This window comes from Erinaceus europaeus, chromosome 4 (genome assembly GCF_950295315.1).
Source record: "Erinaceus europaeus chromosome 4, mEriEur2.1, whole genome shotgun sequence".
NCBI lineage: Eukaryota > Metazoa > Chordata > Mammalia > Eulipotyphla > Erinaceidae > Erinaceus > Erinaceus europaeus.
The window spans coordinates 115,874,361-115,887,270 of record NC_080165.1 but is presented as its reverse complement, the minus strand read 5'-3'; positions in this window follow the sequence as shown (position 1 = coordinate 115,887,270).

Genomic DNA, 12,910 nt, shown 5'->3' with positions numbered 1-12,910 from the left:
GCTTTGGAATTGTGGTCATTTAAAGGAAGTCTATATATGTTTACTTATACCGTGAATGGGGGCGAGGGGTAGGACTACAGAAAGTCTGATGCTCCTGGATACAGGGAGGGTCATAGAAAGCCAGAGCATGACCTTTGGAGATCTCCTGAGTAGAGAAGTACAGGTAATCTCTAGCTTCTGTTCCTTCTTTTATTATTTTTTAAAAGTTTATGTATTTATTTAATCTGATAGAACACAGAGAAATTGAGAGGGAGGGGGTAAAAAATAGAGACACCTGCAGCACTGCTTCACCATGTGTGAAGCTTTCCCCCGGCAGGTGGAGACTGGGGACTTGAACCTGGGGCCTGAGGACTTGACCCTGGGGCCTTGTTCGTAGTAATATGTGCAGTTAACCAGATGTACTGCCACCTGGCCTCGCTTCTGATCCTTCTGTCTCTGCCAATGGGCCTCATTGACAGAAGCAACAGAAAGCTAGAAGGCCTCGCATGACTGCAGTACCACTGCAGGAGGGCTAATTCCTTTTTCCTTTTTAAAAAAATTCAGAAAGAGAAACACCACAGCACCACTCCGCTATTTGTGGAACTTGCTCTTTGCCATGCATGGTGCTCTTGCTTGGTGCCTGGGCCTCAAATCCATGCTCACTCTGGGCATCAGGACACCTCTCCTATCCGCCCCACCCCTTCTTCTGTTTGCTACTCTCCTTCCTTGGCCTCCAGTGCACCCTTTTATTTATACCGTATGTTGAGGAATGCTATTTTATTTAGATCATCCTCCTTCTGTCTCCACCATTCTTCCTGAGGCATTTCATACTGGCTATTTGCTTTAAGTACTATCTCTATCTTTAGCTCTGACTCCTACTTTGAATTCCAGGCTTCTATATCCTATTCGATCTTAATCTGCTTCCATATTTACCCAGATAGCATCTTAAATTTATATTCACAAAAGAGAAGTCATTATCACTTAGCACTTCTTCATTGATAGTAATTAGCCCTAATTTCCTGATTTTTTTTTTCAAGCCCAAAACTTTGTCATCTTTGACTAGATTCTCTTAGCCTATTACCGGTGCTTCCTTATGCCATAGGGATCAGAAAGACCTGAGTTTCTATCTTGAAAGCACATCTTAAATATATTTACTTTTCTCCATTGTCAGAATATGATAGCGATAACATATGTTAAGTGCTCACTACATGAAGAGGAGGGGGAGGGAAGACACCCAGCAGAGAGAGGCATAATAGTAAAGTCAGAACAGAGTGAGGAGAAATCGAGAGAAACCTCAGAGAATGGGAAAGACAGAGGCTGGAGAGGGAAACTGCCAAACTTTTCAAGAGTTTGAACTTTGTTCCAAGAGATGTGAAGAGTCATTGAATGGATTTAGGCAGAAAAACAATATGATTAGTGTTGACATGTTTTATATAAATTCATTCAGATCCCTTTCTTATAGACTGTATAAAGTTAAACCTTGGGGGTTGGGCAGTAGTGCAGCAGGTTAAGCGCACATGGCGCAAAATGCAAGGACCAGCATGTAAGGATCCTGGCTCCAGCCCCCAGCTCCCTACCTGCAGGGGGGTGAGGAAGGGGGGGATGGCTTCACAAGCGGTGAAGCAGGTCTGCAGGTGTCTGTCTTTCTCCCTCTCTGTCTCCGCTCTTCTCTCAAGTTTTCTCTGTCCTATCCAACAACAACAGCATCAATGGCAACAACAAGGGCAACAAAAATGGGGAAGAAATGGCTTCCAGGAGCAATGGATTTGTGGTGCAGGCACTGAGACCCAGTGATAACCCTGGAGGTAAATAAATAAATAAATAAATAAATAAATAAACCTTAATTTAGCCCAATCAAAATGATTGCAGTCTGCCTTTTATGCCTAGTTAGTTGTATATCATGTACCATATTTTCTGTTGTTGCTTAATAAATAGTTACCATGTTTTTTAATCTTTACATTAATACATTTTAATATAGATTTTATTAGTTATTTAATAGTGTTTTACAAGATTATACGATAATAGGGGTATAATTCCATACCACTCCCACCACCAGAGTTCTGGGCCTCTGCCCCCTCCAATAATAACCACTGTAGCTCTCCCAAGATCATAGATATGGGTTGAGTGTATATATTATAATGTCTTTTTTTCAAGTTCATGTGTGTCAGTTCTCTATATTCTACTTATCGGTGAAATAATCCCATAGTTGTCTAGAAGGCATTCTTATAATTCAGTTGTTTTCATACATTTGGAATATCAGAAACATACTGAGTACTTATCTACTTCTTAACTTCACCATCCAGGGACTTTAATTCATGAGTAAGGTGTAGACTTAGGAATGTTTTAGCTAATTTGAGGTCATTCTAATGCAGGTAGTTTGAGTGACTCACACTAAAGTCCTTGCCTTAAAGATGCCATCAACTTTGTGACTTTCTCTTTTTTAAAATGTTTGCTTGTTTGTTTGGTAGGACAGAGAGAATTTGAGAGGGGAAAGAGAGGGAGGGAAAGAGGAAGGGAGAGAGAGAGAGAAGAGGAGAGGAGAGGAGAGGAGAGGAGAGGAGAGGAGAGGAGAGGAGAGGAGAGGAGAAGAGAGAGGAGGGGAGGGGAGGGGAGGGGAGGAGAGGGGAGGGGAGGGGAGAGAGAGGAGAGAGAAGAGAGGAGAGGAAAGAGAGAAGAGAAGAGGAGAGGAGAAGAGGAGAGGAGAGAGAGGAGAGGAGAGGAAAGAGAGAGAGAGAGAGGAGAGGAGAGAGAGAGAGAAGAGAGGAGAGGAGAGGAAAGAGAGAGAAGAGAAGAGAAGAGAAGAGAAGAGAAGAGAGAAGAGAAGAGAAGAGAAGAGAAGAGAAGAGAAGAGAAGAGAAGAGAAGAAAAGAGAAAGAAGGGAGGGGAGGGGAGGGGAGAGGAGAGAGAGAGAAGAGAGAGAGAGAGAGAGAACGAACTGCATTCCTGCTTCTCCACTTGTGAAGCTTCTCCCCTGCAAGTTGGTTCCAGGGGTTTGAACCTGAGTCCTGTGCATGTTAATATGTGTGCTCAATCTGGTGTGCCACTGCCCAACCCAACTCTATGCTTTTGTTCTAACACTCAATATGACTTTCAGTTTCTGTGAGCTCATAGTTCTTCATTAAGTCCATTGGTCTGTAGACTATTAGACAAATATTAAGCCCATAACTATAAGTGGAGCCTCTTAACACTGCCAAATCACTGTTATATTTGTTGGTTATTAAGGCTGACCTTGGCCTTCAGAACCACCTTTTGTTTTCTTTTTACAATATGTGGGGAAACACCATTTTACACATAGCATATCTGAATCACTCTAATGACATGGTTTATTGCACATAGACTATCAAAAAGGAGTTTATATCTCAAGAAGTTTAGCTCATAAACAAAGCAAAAACACTCTTTTCGCCCAGAAGTCCCTAGTTCTAAACCAGTCTGTAATCAACTTGTTGAAAACCCCTGTTGTTCATGTTACTTTATACCTCTGTGTTTTTGGGATTTCTATTCAAATGGAGGAAGTATTTAATCCTGTATATAGTTACAAAGCACTCAGAGTTGCTCAGATCAAAGACAAATAAAATTCAAAGAAAGCTTCAGTAGCCCAAAGACATTGACATACTTAAGATAAAATTGTACGGTTTTCCTGCTGCAAAACAACACCCGAAATAAGCTTATAGATTGTTAGTAAGTCACCTTTGGCCCGTGTTTGGGGGCAGATGTTAAGGACAGACCTAGAATTTGTTTTCATTCTTTTCTAAAGAATGTAAACCTATCTACCTATTTTTTTTTCATGGCCTCAAATATTTATTGATGGACAGATTCTCTTACCTTGTCTTGGTTAGTTTCGGAGTCAGTGCTATTAGTAACCATGTGTAGTCTTGAAGCCTACAAGAAAGGTTGTCATTGACTAAAGCAGTAGAAACAACTTTTCTGAGCTCATTCCAAATCTATCTTCCTTCCCAATTTCAAATCTGCCTAAGTGAAATTGCTTATATTCTGGATAATATTCTGCTTATATTCTGGATAATCTTAGTACATAGAAGGAATAAATGTACTCTTTAAGGGAATTCTATCAAGATGGTAGTGAAAAGGGAGAAAGGAGAGTACAATACACAAAGTAAAATGAGTAGAAGACATCAAGTAAGAGATTATTTGCTAGGCATGTATCAATAAAACTTTATTGAACACTCCCCAGGCAAGACAATTCAAAATTGCATGTATGTAATTTGGTAATATAACTTTAAATTTCTGACTGAGCAATATTATCTTGAATACTCAAAAAATACTAAAGATGGGCCATTTTAGATTTTCTATTTTAATTATTATATCCCTTTGAATCTGGATTATCCCTCTTCAGATTCCAGTGTTTCTGATGGGGTTATGTCCTTAGTTGAGTCTTTTTTTCAAAATTGTTATTAATGGGCTGGATGGTGGTGCACCCAGTTGAGTGCTTTACCATATGCAAAGATCTGGGTTCAAGCCTTCGGTCCTCACTGGAAGCTTCACTATTTGGTGAAGCAGTGCTGCAGCTGTCCCTCTTCCTCCCTCCCTCTCTATCTACCTCTCCCTTCTCAATTTCTGTGCTATCAAATATAAAAGAAAGAAAAGAAAAATGGCTGCCAGGAGCACTGACTCTGGTGATAACCCTAGTGGCAATAAAAAAAAAATTGGGGCCAGGCAGTAGCACAGAGGGTTAAGTGCACCTGACACAAAGGGCAAGGACTGTCGTGAGGATCCAGGTTGGAGCCCCTGGCTCCCCACCCACAGGGGGGTCGCTTCAGAAGCAGTGGAAGCAGGTCTGCAGGTGTCTTTCTCTCCCCCTCTCTGTCTTCCTGTCCTCTCTTGATTTTTCTTTGTCCTATCTAGCAACAACAATAAACAACAAGGACAACAAAAGGGAAAAAATAGCCTCCAGGAACAGTGGCTTCATAGTGCAGGCACCAAGCCCCAGCAATAACCCTGGAGGGAAATAAAATAAAGTAATGAAAAAGCAAAAAAAATTACAAACAAAATTGTTATTAAATCTATAAGTCATAATTAATGATATGGGAAAAAGCTGACAATTTATGAGTAGAAATTTAAAAGATACTATGTAGTTTACTAGTAGTTGAATCCCCCACAAACTATGTCTACTTTCCCGGGCACATCAATCATTTGCTTAACTTCTGTGCTCATTTGCATTCACAAAGGCTCCCGAATAGAAAGCCCTTTTATCTCCAATGTCTGACCCAATGCCCAAAATGTTTGAAGGGCCTCAGTGAATATTGAGAAATCTTTGAAAGAATGTAAATTAGCAAGCCTGCACTGTCAATTCTACTTGTCTGTCTGAACTACTGTCAATTTCTTCATCTGTCTGTGTTCATGTTTGCTCCACTACAAAATAAGTTTGGATAAGTTTACCTATAGAATCCTTCCAGCTTTAACTATCTCTGAGTAAGTGAAGTCATTAAGATTCTACAAAAGAAAAAGTACAGTGATCTGAAAGAATTTATTGGACATGTGTAGTCTCATTAAGTTAATGCATTTGACAACTATTATGAGGAGTATAATGCCTCCCCTCCCACACCACCACCCATCCCAGATAATCTGCTGAAATACTAACCTCCAGGAGCTCAGAATGTGACTCTATTTGGGAAGTGGTCCTTTAAATGAGAACTGAGGTAAAATGAAATCATGTATGTGAGTGTGCTTCAATCCAGTAAAGATTAGGACACAAACACAGAGAGATGAGGTGAAAAGACAAGCAGCTACAAATCGTGAAAGTTCTTTAGAATAATCCAATCTCACCCACACCTGGTTTTCAGACTTCCAGTCTCCGGAATTGTAAGAAAAGAAATTTCTAAATGGCACTTAACCTGTGAAACTATGTTATAGAATATATTAACCACGTATTAACCAACACTTGACAGAGTTTGACCTATAATAAGACAACTCTACGTGAGTCAACCTAATGCATCAGCATCCCTCAGTGTTCCAGTTTCAATTCCTCTTTCTCTTCAAGCTTTTTTTTTTTTTTTTTTTTACTATCTCAGCAGTTCTCAATCCTGTCTACATACTAGGAGAGCTATTAAAAAATAATACACAGTCATACACAGGATCAAATGATGAAGAATTCCTCATTTGAAAGGAGTTTACATTTGGTATTTTTAGAAAGCATCAGGAATTCAAATGTACAATCAAGACTGAGAGCCATTGAACTATTCAGAGCTTTTAGGTAACATCCAGGTGCTGGGTGTTACTAATTTCTTCCACTTAGATGGAAAAATGCGGGCAATCAGAATGGCCAACTAGAAGTAACCAATACAAACTCAAGTCTGAACCGAATTACTTGGAGGATTCATGAGACCACAGACTATTAAGCCCCACCTCCAGGCTTTCTGATTCTATAGGTCTGAGATGAGTACTGAAAACATCTCATGAAGTCCCAGATCGTGTTGATGCTGCTAGTTCTATAACCACAATTTGAGGTTTGCTACCCTATTACTATCTTCCATGGTCACCATATATCTACCTAGGTCAGAGTGAATCTTTCTTGAATGCTTCTTAATTAGATAAAAGAAAAAGCAGGAGCAGAGGGTAATAATAGTGACTCTTTCTCTCTTCTTTCTTCAAAATGTTTATTTAGGGGCTGAAGAGACAGCATAATGGTTATGCAAAAGAATTTCATGCCTAAGGCTCTGAGGTCCCAGGTTCAAACCTCAATACCACCATCAGCCCTAGCTGAACAGTGCTTTGGTCTTTCTCTTCATGTGTCTCTCTGTGTGTCTCTTACATTAAAATAAATAAAACATTTTAGTTCAAAGAGCCACTTGACAATTGGTAGTTCTCTGTATCTCTTGTAGCTCTCCAAATGAGTTTACTTGAAACAAATCAATTGTTTCACCGTGCAAAAACTTAGAGAACTTAGATTTACTCTCTAGCAGTTTTAATAATGGCCAAATCAGGACTTTTTACTGCTTATTTTAATACATATCTAAGGTCCTAATACTTGCTGGAGGGGGGACAGGGCAGGAAGGAATGGAAGAGCACATGGCTTGTTCCTTTGGTTCTTCTCATTCATATACAGCTTCTGGAATGCCAAAAGTCATGTCTTAGTAGGAGAGGAGGTTTATATTTTCAGTGATCTGAGCTGTGTAAGACAGTAATGACTAAGCCACATGCAGAGGCAGGTCTGTGGGGAACTAACTAATCAGTTGTCAGGGTAGTTGTGATGTATCAACTGCCCCAAGTAGTCTTCCATTCTGACAGCTTTTTTGATGTTCCTTCTCAGTCATTCCGGTTCTATAGCTCTTCTCACCACAGTGTTCCCTCCAAGTTTTATCCATGTCTCCTAAAGGTGACTGCTTCAGATTGTGTCCCAAATCAATTACAACTATTACTACTGTCATTGTCCTAGGCTTAATTCTTTAATCCTTTTGCTGCAAACTATTATCAGAGCCAATCATCTTGCCCACAGGAAAATCCACAAATAATATACTACATCACTAAACCACTTAGCGGGAGTAGCCTTTTTGCTTACCCTCCATACAAGACAATTATCTTGAGTTATTCCAAAAATTCCCTCTTTCTGTTCCTCTAACTGCTCCCCTCTGAGTGCTCTCCTGGTAGACAGCAACATGTTTTTTTACATGTTGCCTTTCTTTGCTTATTTTTAAAAACAGATTTTGAAATACATCTTATTTTATTTTATTGCCTCCAGGGTTATCTAGCTAGGGCTCAGTGCCTGCACTACTAATCCACTGCTCCTAGAGGCTATTTTATCCCATTTTTGTTGTCCCTGTTGTTATTATTGTTATTGCTGTTGTTGTTGTTGGACAGGACAGAGAGAAATCAAGAGAGGAGAGGGAGACAAAGAGGGGGAGAGACAGAAAGAGGAGAGGCAGAGAGGGGGAGAGACAGAGAGGGGGAGAGACAGAGAGGGGGAGACAGAAAGGGAGAGACAGAGAGGGAGACAGAGAGGAAGACAGAGAGGGAGAGACAGAGGGAGACAGAGAGGAGAGGGAGGCAGAGAGGGGGGAGACAGAGGGAGAAGAGAGGGAGACAGAGAGGGGGAGACAGAAAGGGGGAGACAGAGAGGGAGACAGAGAGGGGACAGACAAAGGGAGACAGAGAGGGAGAAAAGACTCCTGCAGATCTGCTTCACTGATTGTGAAGCCACCTCCCTGTAGGTGGGGAGCTGAGGGCTGGAACCAGGATCCTTAATGCCGGTCCTTTTGTTTCAGGCCATGTGCATTTATTCCACTGCACTACCACCTGGCCCCCCATTTTGTTTTATTTTAATGAGACAGAGATACAGAGACACTAGAGCATTGCTCAGCTCTAGCTTATGTTGGTGCTAGCTTACCTGGGATTTTGGAATCTCAAATATTGAAGCTTTTTTTTAATTTTTATATATAAAATGGAAATATTGGCAAGACCATAAGATAAGAGGGGTACAGTTCCACACAGTTCCCACCACCAGAGTGCCATATACCTTGAAAGCTTTCCTATTCTTTATCCCTCTGGGAGTATGAACCCAGGATCATTATGGGGTGCAGAAGGTGGAAGGTCTGGCTTCTGTAATTGCTTCCCGGCTGAACATGGGCATTGGCAGGTTTATCCATACTCCAGCTAGAATGAAACATTTTATAAATATTTGCTTATCCCCAGACTATACAGCTGTGTGTTTAGTAAGGGGATGGGAGGTGAGAGAAACTAATCTTCACTTACTGGAGAAACCCCCAGAAGCTGGAATCAAGCCAAATTTTCCCTCACCTCACTTACAGAAACAATCAGCATATACTGAAATTTTTAAGATTGTCAAAATCATGTTTCAAATTCATTTTTTTAAGACCGGTTCCATTTGATTCAACACTTGAATACAGTGAGTGGAATAAGACATCAAGTAGCATGTTCCAAAGATAGAGAATCAGTGACTGGACTGTATAGACATTTAGGTTTTCAACTAGGGGTCCTAAGAGGCCCTGTCAGATTCCCAAAGCACCTTTTGACCACTCGTCCTCCTAACACTTAGCTGTATCACTCTCCTGGAGTTGCCTTTTCTCGCCCTCTCACTGTACACATATTTTACTTTTCTGTGTTACGGGGACCTTAACTTTCAGATGACACCTGGCCGCTGTGGCAGTCACTGAGTGATCTCCTGCCCTTCTATATTTCTTTCCATGTCTTTCATTTATTTTTGTTCATATGACTATTGAAAGAGAAGACCAGGAGTTAATTTAAATAAAAAAAAAAAAAGACCTAAGATACTATTCAAGGGATGGGACATAGCACAGTAGTTTCAAGACAGACTTTTGTGCCTGAGACTCTATTTTTTTTTTTTTTTAAGATCTGCAGTAAAACTGTAAAGGAACATTCTATGGGTCAGGGGACAAGAGTTGCATTCTTGCCAATCCTTGCTGTGAGCAGACAGGCAATGTCTCCATTCAGGCTATGTAACTCATTCTGAAACTGATTGCAGTTGGTACTTTTATTGGCATGCTTCCTTTGAAGCTGACTTTCAGATCATCAGTGGTTTGTCTGCAGAGCATGGTGTCAAGGTGAAGCAACAAACCTTTGCTCACAAAGCAATAAATATGAGCAGTCTCTCATCTTAAGTTACCAGACTAACTGATGAAATGTGACTGCAGAAAGATTGACTGGCGAATGGAGAAGAATGTGTAGTTGGATAGATGATATGACAAAAACCAGTATGTTGATTATATAATATAAGCTGTATTCTTTAACATTCTTTTTACCTCTTCTGGATGTTTGCTTGATTAAATGTTGGAGAGCATGATGAGCACAATGTCTGCAGTGGAGTTAGTAGTAGAAGATAAACACTTGAATGTTGATCATGCAAGCAAAACTTCATGGATTCTTGAAACTACTTATTATTTTGTTTCCCTCCTCAGTACTTTCCCACTTAAAGACACAAATGCTATCTTTTGGTCTGTGGACACAAACAAAATTATCTAAGGAAAGTGATTAGTACTTTAAGTTAATTAGTTAAATAATTCATTTATTTATCACAGCAGTGTTCAGCTCTGGCTCACAGTGGTGCTGGAGATTGAGCCTGGGCACTCAATAGCCTCAGGCATGAAAGTAATTTGCATAATATTATGTTGTCTCCCCAACCTTTAAGTTATTTTTTTAAAGATTTACTTATTTATATATCAACTAGAGAAAGAGAGAGAACAAACATTACCCTGACACATGTGATGACAAGAATCAAACTCAACACCTCATGCTTGAGAATTCAATGCTTTGTCTACATACGACACTACCTCCCAGACCATGTGATTATCATTTTAAGTATATATATATGTACTATCAGTTCACAAGCCAGCCATCATTTGACACATGGGAAAAACTTGGGTTTTGGTGTTGGGTGGTAATAGGTACATGCCACACTTCTTCCAGTAGGTCAAACTATTCTATCTCTCTGAGTCTTGGTTTTCTTCTCAGTGAAGGAGGGTAGGGTGAAAGTGGCTGGGAACTAACACTGCCTTGGAAAAGTTATAAAGTCACAAAATTTTAATTCTCTGTAAAGTGTATAAGTATCTTATAGTATCACTGATTGCAGTTATATTTTATATGTTTATATTATATTTTACATTTAACATACATGTTAAATTATACCCCTTTCCTGAATTTAACCAGAACTATGTGCATCACTGGATCATTTTGAAAGAAAATCCTCTTGGGAAAACCCCTGAAACCCACTATACATTTGATTGGTCTTTTTTTTTTCCAGTTATTTTTAGGGGGGGAAATATGGAAAATAAAATAACATGAATTTTGGCCATAGCATTTAGGTTAATTACATAAAATCTATATGTAACACAGAAAATGTAAAGATTATTCACACTACTGAAACAAATGAAATGTCTTGCTTATATATTTTTTTCCTGTGAGAAATCATTATCCCAGTTTCCTATCTAATATAGCTACTAAAGAGTGGAAACTATTCTTTTAACCTATCTCACAGAAAATGGAACTATGATCCTATAGCAAAAACAACCCAAAATTTAGAGTCTTAAAATGACAGTCATTAGTCATCTCCACTTCTGGTTGCTTTCTTCAAGCACCTGCAGTTCAGCTCTGCTTCTGGATTTGGCAGATTGAGATGCCAGGCTTCTTCACAAAGTTGATCAACAGACTTCCCAAAGAGGAACCAGGTGGGTCTGCTCATTGGAGGTCAGACCTCATAGTAGTCTTGACTTGGCTCTTTTATAGGCTACTGGTCAAAGCAAATCACAAGGTCCTAGAAGAATCTAAAGGAAGAGAAACAGGCAAGAAGATTTAGAAAGCCACATTTCAAAGGGAGTTGAATAAATTCAGTTGTGTTTACAGACACCTATCAAGACAACCACCACACAGATAAATGATACCAAAAAGATGAAAGTCTTCATACTGAATACTATACAATATTGCTACTGAAAGGATTAGTACAACTTCCTTCTTATGGATCAGGCCCCCTGTTTCAAGTTCGCCAAAGGTGAAAGTCCTGAAACAAATGTATCTTGTGAGTAGATGAAAAACCAGTGCATAAAGTCTAAATGTGTTCTGCTACTCTGTCAAGAGACTACAAGAGCAATAGTCTGTTGGCAAAGTTTCTGAGTCTCCAGCTGTCATGATTTATATTTGTATGTGCATGTGATTTCACTGCTTCTGGTAGCATTTTCATTCAGATAGAAGACAGAATAAACATCAGAAAGAGAGAAACACCGAAGTATCAGTGTTTTCCCAGGTGACATGGTGTTCCAATGTGGTCTCAGAACTCAAACTTTGCCACTTTCATGTCAAAGGGCATGTCCTACTTAGTGAGATATCTCTCCAGCTCATGATTTAACTTTACATAATCAAAATTAGCTCTAACTCAGCCAACAGTAGCACTCCCGCATGAGAAATTAATCTTACCATTTGTGAATATGTGTATATGCATGTGATAAATGTTGCTTGATAAATGGCTTGCTTCTAGGTGATGTTGTGAAAGGCCCCAGGATATTTGAATTCCACATAGCTCAAGTCCTGAGCTGGAACCAAAGTGCTACTAAATTGGTAGCTATAACTGATGGAATTCTTAAAAATATTATTAGTGTTTTAATATTAATTTACAGGGGGTTGGGTTTTACAGTGGGTTAAGCACACGTGGCACAAAGCGCAAGGACCGGCATAAGGAATCCAGTTCGAGCCCCCCGGTTGAGCAAGTCTTTCTTTCCCCCCTCTGTCTTCCCCTCCTCTCTCCATTTCTCTCTGTCCTATCCAACAACGAATGACATCAACAACAATAATGACCACAACAAGGCTACAACAACAAAGGCAACAAAAGGGGGAAAAAATGGCCTCCTGGAGCAGTGGATTCATGGTGCAGGCACTGAGCCTAGCAATAACCCTGGAGGCAAAAAAAATTTACAGAGTTGTAAGATATCAGGTGTATAACTCTGCACTGTTCCCCCCACCAGAGTTCTGTATCCCCACTCCCTCCACTGGAAGCTACAGTAATTCTGTTATGGTTGCAGATATGGGTTAACTATTATTTGCCCTTTTTTTTTCTTATAGTCCCATTTTCTCTTCTTTTCCAAATTACACAGACACCTATTACTACCAAGTGTTCCTCCCTTTTTCCTCTTCTCTCTCTGAGTCCTAATGGAGTTGGAGTTCAGAGCCCGCTGGTCATATTCCCCTATTATTTCTCCACCAGTGGGAGTATGGACCAAAATTCTTTATGGGGTGCAGAAAGTGGAAGTCTGGCTTCTGTAATTGCTTCTCCACTGGAAGTGAGCATTGGCAGGTCAGCCCATACCTCCAGCCTCTTTCTTTCTTTCTTTCTTTCTTTCTTTCTTTCTTTCTTTCTTTCTTTCTTTCTTTCTTTCTTTCTTTTCTATGAAGGAACTTTTATTTTTTTTATTTTAATGTATTTATTTATAAAATGGAAACACTAACAAGACCATAG